General features: G+C 36.5%; 1 pseudogene; it reads right to left on the bottom strand.

The window, feature by feature from the left end:
• Positions 1-5,971: 5,971 nt before the first annotated feature.
• Positions 5,972-6,090, bottom strand: LOC112472858 (annotated as a pseudogene).
• Positions 6,091-6,348: the final 258 nt, after the last annotated feature.

The following is a 6,348-nucleotide window of genomic DNA, read 5'->3' as shown; positions in this document are numbered from 1 at the left end:
TTGTTTCATTTAATAAATTACCTCGAGCAGAAGGTAGAAGGAGGAAGATAAATTATTCAAGTGGCGATTTGGTTTGGGAGAGGAAAATTTATAGAGATCCACAAGGCATATGGCTCACCTGCGGTCGTTAGAGAATTCAAAATGGTTACAGGATACCGTCACTTGGTTGAACAGTATTTTAGTTTGCAGCAGCTTCTAAATTAGGCTAAATTGTAAAGAAGCTGCCATCTTCCAACACACCTGCCTTGAATTCTGAGTTTTTTCTCTCCATTGCAGTATCTCCAATACCATCCTACTCTAACTCTTTTCTTTGTTTTCCACTCCCATTAAAACTTACTTTCAAGGAAGAATAGAACATATTCACATTAAAGTATAGTAACTGGTAATAAACCAAAATGTTAGTGCTTGCCCCAGGGCTATTATGAATAGAGTTCAATGTCTTATCAAAAGAAATAGTTTCTTCAAACTATCAGACATTAACTAATAAGGTAGAAGAAATGGAAGAGAGAGACTGGCAGAGCTTCTGAAATTACCAAACAGACAGCCCCTGACTATGCTTTCTAGTGATTTGCCTCTAATCAGGTCCTGAACCAAACTGGAGTAACTATATACTTCACCTTCCTCTCAGACTCACCTTGGCGGTCAGACAGAACATCCAGTGAAGATCCAGTCAGGAGCTAGTCCAAATGTTTTGTCCAAGTCTCTAACTGCCCCCAAATTTACGGGCCCACAGAGCCAGGGCCACTTCAGGCTCACAGTAATCTATCCTTGTTGACCACGATTTGGGGCAAAAAAGAGATTCAGGCCACCAGTGCTACCTGCCATTTCCACACCAACTGTTTGTTTTTCAACTGTGGCAAATGAGAGGTAGTCACATCAACCTTTTTAAAAAAGAATGCTATCCTTAAAAAAAATAATAGCTCATAATAGCTGGCATGTATTTAATATTTACTGCACTGAGCATTGTTCTAAGTACGTATTAACTCAATCAGCCCTTTGATGTAGGTGCTATTATTATCCACATTTTATAAAGAATGATACTGAGGTTCAGAGAGGTTAGATGACTTTCCCAAAGGCACATAGTTGGAAAGTGAGATTCAAAGGAAAGATAATTGAATTCCAGCCCTAACTATTCCACTAAGTAGCTGTGTGACCTTGGGCTAGTCACCCGACTTCTCTGGGCCTATTAGAAAAGGACATCGACTCGTTTACCTCTGGCCATACATAGTTCTACAATCAGATGGGTCTAAACACCTCTGAGTAGTCCCTCACAGCACCCCTGAGAGCTGAGAATAATTCATTCTCTTGGTAGTAGGTGTGAATCAGATCCTCCTGCTTTAAAGCCCAGCGGAATCCCAGGCATGAAATACATTCTATAAATGTTTAGTTGTTATCATTATTACTACTACTTTAATGGGAAACATCAGCGCTAATTTCCCCCAGCCTCTTCAGGGACTTGTCTTATCCCTGGATCCGTTTTCATTCACCATTTAGATGATAGCAAGGGAAAAGATTTTATTATTTGTGTTGCGACATCTGGCTTTGTGCTCTCTCCCTTCCCCAAAGTACCTCCACGCTGTCAGCTTCAGTGATAAATTATTTATTCCCATGATGTCTGCTAGGCTTATAAAAAAGAGGAAGATAGCTACATTTCCTTCAAGCTCATGGTCAACCGTTATAAGCGTCCTTTCTTGTTCTTTCACTGGCTTGTTCTGAGGGAAGCCAGCTGCATGTTGTGAGCTGCCTGATGAAGAGGCCCATGTGCCAAGAAACTGATGTCTTCAACCAACAGCCACACGAGTGAGCTTGGAAGCAGATCCTCCTCAAGTTGAGCCTTGCATTGACAGCAGCTCTGTCCAACACCTGGACTGCAGACTTGTGAGAGATTGAACCACAGGCACTCTGAGCTGCACTCATTATTATCCCTGACTTGTAGAAACAGCGAGATAATAAATGTTTATTGTTTTAAGCTGTTCAGTTTGAGTATAATTTTTTACTCAGCAAAAGATAAATAATAAAACTCATAAGCTATAGGGCTCTGATAATCACCTTTGAAAACTGGGAAAAAGTAAACCATATTCTTATATCCAACTAAAAAAAAAGAGAGATTGAAATGACACAGAAATAGTCAAGAAATAGTCTAATCTCCCCATGAATGCAGTACTCCACGCCCTACTTCAGGACTAAGAAGGAGAAAAGCAAACCCACCTGCTAATACCCTCATCTCTAAGTGCCCTGGCTGAGGCACAATGAATTTGGTGCCGTTACATATGAGACCAATATGCCTGGTGACTTTTTCCACACTGCCAGGTGTAAGTCCCCACAGACCCCTTCATCTTCAGGGCACGCTGTTCCCATGTGGCTTCTTGCATCAGCCCCACCTGACTCCTGGCCTCTGCCTCTTGAAGTATGATTGAGCTCATTCCTTGATCTCATTCTTTACTGCCCACACATGAGGAACAAGTTTCACCGAGCCCTAGGCACCAAGGTCCCAGGGAGCAAGACTCCTGCTCTAAAGTAGTAGTTTCCAAATTGGGAGCTGGAGTGCCTAGGGTGGCAGCAAGGAAGCAGGGAGGAAATATCATGATTTCTATTTCATTTTATTTTTAACTTAATAAAATTGCTTCACTAAGATATGTGGTATGCAGATTGATGGTAGTCGTACATATAATTTATAAACAGATACTCATCTATCGGAAGCTCTTCAGCCTTCATTTGCCGATTGGGTACGCTTTCTATTATTGTCTGGGGAGATACGATAAAGCAGAGGTTCTCAAAGTGTGATCTGGTCTGGGGACACTACAACTCTCCAACGCCATTTCTGGGGTTCTGCAAGGTCAAAACTAATCTCACAATAAGATGTTATTTGTCTTTTTTTACTCTCATTTTCTCACTAGTATGTAATGAGGTATTCCAGAGACAACATGATGGTGATATTACAACAGATTGAAAGCAGAAGCAGACATAAGAATATAGCCATCTTCTATTAATCTGAACATTAAAGAGATTTTGAAAAATATACAACACTGTCACTTTCTCACTAAATTTTTATTTTGAAAAATACAGTTACTTTTCACTAAAAATGAGCTATTTATAATAACATATAATGGGTATATGATTATTATTTTAAATAACTTGATATGATAAATACCTACAGATCGACCCACATTAACTAAAGCTCCTTTTGGTCTTTTGTAATTTGCAAATATGTATAGGAAAGTTCAGACGTCTGCTTAAGATATAAAAGCCGGAAAGAACACTGCTATCCCACAACAATGACAAGAAGTTTCAAAACATCTGAACATTCACAACTTTTCTTGAACCTATCAGAAAGCTGAGGTTTCAGGGCAACCAACTAACCTGAAATCTAAGGAAAGAAAGGAACATTCAGGGAGAGAGAGAAGATGAGCCGTTGACTGCCTTGTCTTTAACATTTGACATTTTAATTATAATGTTCCTTAGCATGAGTCTCTTTGGAGTCCTCTTTTTTGGAACTCTCTGGATTTCCTACAACTAAATGTCTTATTCTTTTCCCAGGTTAGGGTAGTTTTCGATGATTACTTCTTTAAATAAACTCTTTAACCTATTCTGTGTCTCTTCTCTTCCCGAGATCCTTATAGAATATGATGATATTCCATAAGTCCCTGAGCTATCATCACTATTTTTTACTCGTTCTTTTTTTTTTTTCTTCTCTGATTGGATGAATTTCACTAACTTGTCTTCAAGTTGACGGATCTTTTTTTGGCTTGAACCCCTTTATTGATTTTTTTTAGTACAATTTTTGTATTTTTCAGCTCTGTCATTTCTGTTTGATACTTTCTTATATTTTTTACCTTTTTGCTGAAATTTTCACTTTGTTCATGTATTGTTCTCTTGTCTTTGGTGAGCACCTTTATGATCATTATTTTGAGCTCCTTATCAGGTAAATCACTTACCTTTATTTTATTAAGGTCTGCTTCTGGAATTTTACCTTGTCCTTTTGGAAAATATTTCTTTGTTTCTTTATTTTCTTTAACTCTCTGTGTTTGTTTCTGTGCATTAGATAAAACAGCCACCTCTCCCTATCTCAATATAATGGTCTTATGTAGGAGATGAACCTTATCATTCAGCCCATCCTAAGCTCTTGGTTGCCTCGCAGACCTTCATGATTGCCCAAGCAGGCTGCTTTGCTTTTAGTGGTTCCCAGTATTGAGGGTATGCCAAGATCCATTTCAATGTAGGTATTTTCTCGTTCATCTGATGTGTAGAAGTCACTCAGCTAGGTTTTGCATTTCTTTCACAGGGAATTGCTACATATGTAGGTATAGATCCACTGTGTTCATGGGAGGAGATGAGTTCAGGAGTCTCCTGTGTCACCACCTTGGAATTGAACCCTTACCTTTGGTCTAATACACATTTTTTTTTTTTTAAGTCTACACACTCAACATTCACCAAGATAGAACAAATTCCGGTGCCTAAGACAAATTTTAACAAAATTTTTAAATTGAAATTATATAAAATATCTTTTCATGCCACAGTGGAATTAAATAAGAAATCAAAAAAAAGAAAAATATTGATAAAAATCCCCAGATACATAAAATTAAATAATATACTTCTATATAACCCATGAATCAGTGAAGAAATTACAAAGAAAATTAGTAAATAGCTTGAATTAAATGGAAATGAAAAAACAATATATAAAAATTTATAAGAAACAGCTAAAGCAGTGCTTCGAGGGAAATTCATAATATTAATGTTTATATTAGAAAAGGAGAAAGGTCTTAAATCAGTTATATAAGCTTCCATCTTAAGAAGCTAGAAAAGGAGAGCATATTAAATCCAGTACAAGCAGAAGGAAGGAAACAATAAAGGTAAGAAAATTAACAAAATAGACAATTGAAAAATAATAAAGAAAATTAAAGAAACCAAGGGCATTTTTAAATCAATAAAATTGATAAACATCTATTCAGACTGAAGGAGAGAAAAAAAAGAGGGAAAATACAAATTACTATGATGAGGAATGAAAGAGGGGACTTCACTACAAATCCCACAAAAAATAAATAAGACAATATTATAAATAACCCTATGCCCATAAATTCAACAACTTGGATGAAATGGGCAAATTCCTTGAAAGATATAAACTGCACAAGTTCACAAGAAGAAATGGATAACATGAATTGTCCTATATCTATTTAAGCAATTGAATTTGTAGCTAAAAGCTTTCCAATAAAGAAAAGTCCAAGCCCAAACGGCTTCGCTGGAAAATTTCACAGAACATTTTTAAGGAAGATATAATACCAATTCTATACAAACTCTTCCATAATATAGAAGAGGAAGCAATACTCCTCAACTCATTCCTAACTTCCCAGCATTACCCAGGACCCTAAAAAATATTACAAGAAAAGATAACTACATATCAATATATATTTTGATAAATGCAAAATCCTCAACCAAATACTTGCAAATTTAATTCAGTAATATATTAAAATGGCAATACGCTGGAATATGTGGGGTTTATCCTGGGGATACAGGCTGATTCAAAATTCAAAAATCAATTTAATTTACCATATCAACAGACTAACGAAAAAGAAACACACGATCGTCTCTATAGATGCAGAGAAAGCCTTTTGACAGAATTCAACATTCATTCAGAATAAAAACTCTCTGCAAATTAGAAAATGAGAGGAACTTCCTCAGCCCAAGTGCTTTTTTAAAAACTACTATCCATACTTAATGGTGACAAACTTAATTCTTTCTCCCTAAGATTAGGAATAAGGCAAGAATGTCTACTTCCACAGTTCCTATTTGATATTATAATGGAGGCTCTAGTCAGGGAAATTAGGCAAGAAAAAGAAAAAACGGTAACAGATTATAAAAGAAGAAATAAAACTGCTTCTTTTTTTTTTTTTTTTTAGGCAAGGTAACCCTTGGTTGACCTCACAGATTGCAAGGACCTTGTCAGCTTACAAATCCCTTATTTTTTTATTTTTTACACCTACAGCACCTGGTCTTCATAAGTGGTCTCCCATCCAAGTACTAACCAGAACCAACCCTGCTTAGCTTCTGAAATCAGACAGGATCAGGCTTATTTAGGGTAGCATAGCCGTAGACTAAAACTGCTTATACTCTCAGGTGATATGACTGTTTATGTAGAAAATGACAAAGAATCTACAAAAAAAAAACAACTACTAGACCAAATATGTGATATAAACAAGGTCACAGGATATAAAGAAAGTATTTTATAAACCAATTGTGTTTCTATGCACTTGCAATGAATGATTGGAAATTGAATTTTTTTAAATGTATAGGGGAGTCCTGAGATGAATGCTTGAGAATCATTGCTCTAAAGAAGACCATTAACTAGAGGTC

This window comes from Pteropus alecto, unplaced genomic scaffold (assembly GCF_000325575.1).
Source record: "Pteropus alecto unplaced genomic scaffold, ASM32557v1 scaffold269, whole genome shotgun sequence".
In the NCBI taxonomy this organism is placed as follows: Eukaryota; Metazoa; Chordata; class Mammalia; order Chiroptera; family Pteropodidae; genus Pteropus; species Pteropus alecto.
This window is presented reverse-complemented; position numbering and strand designations above follow the sequence as displayed.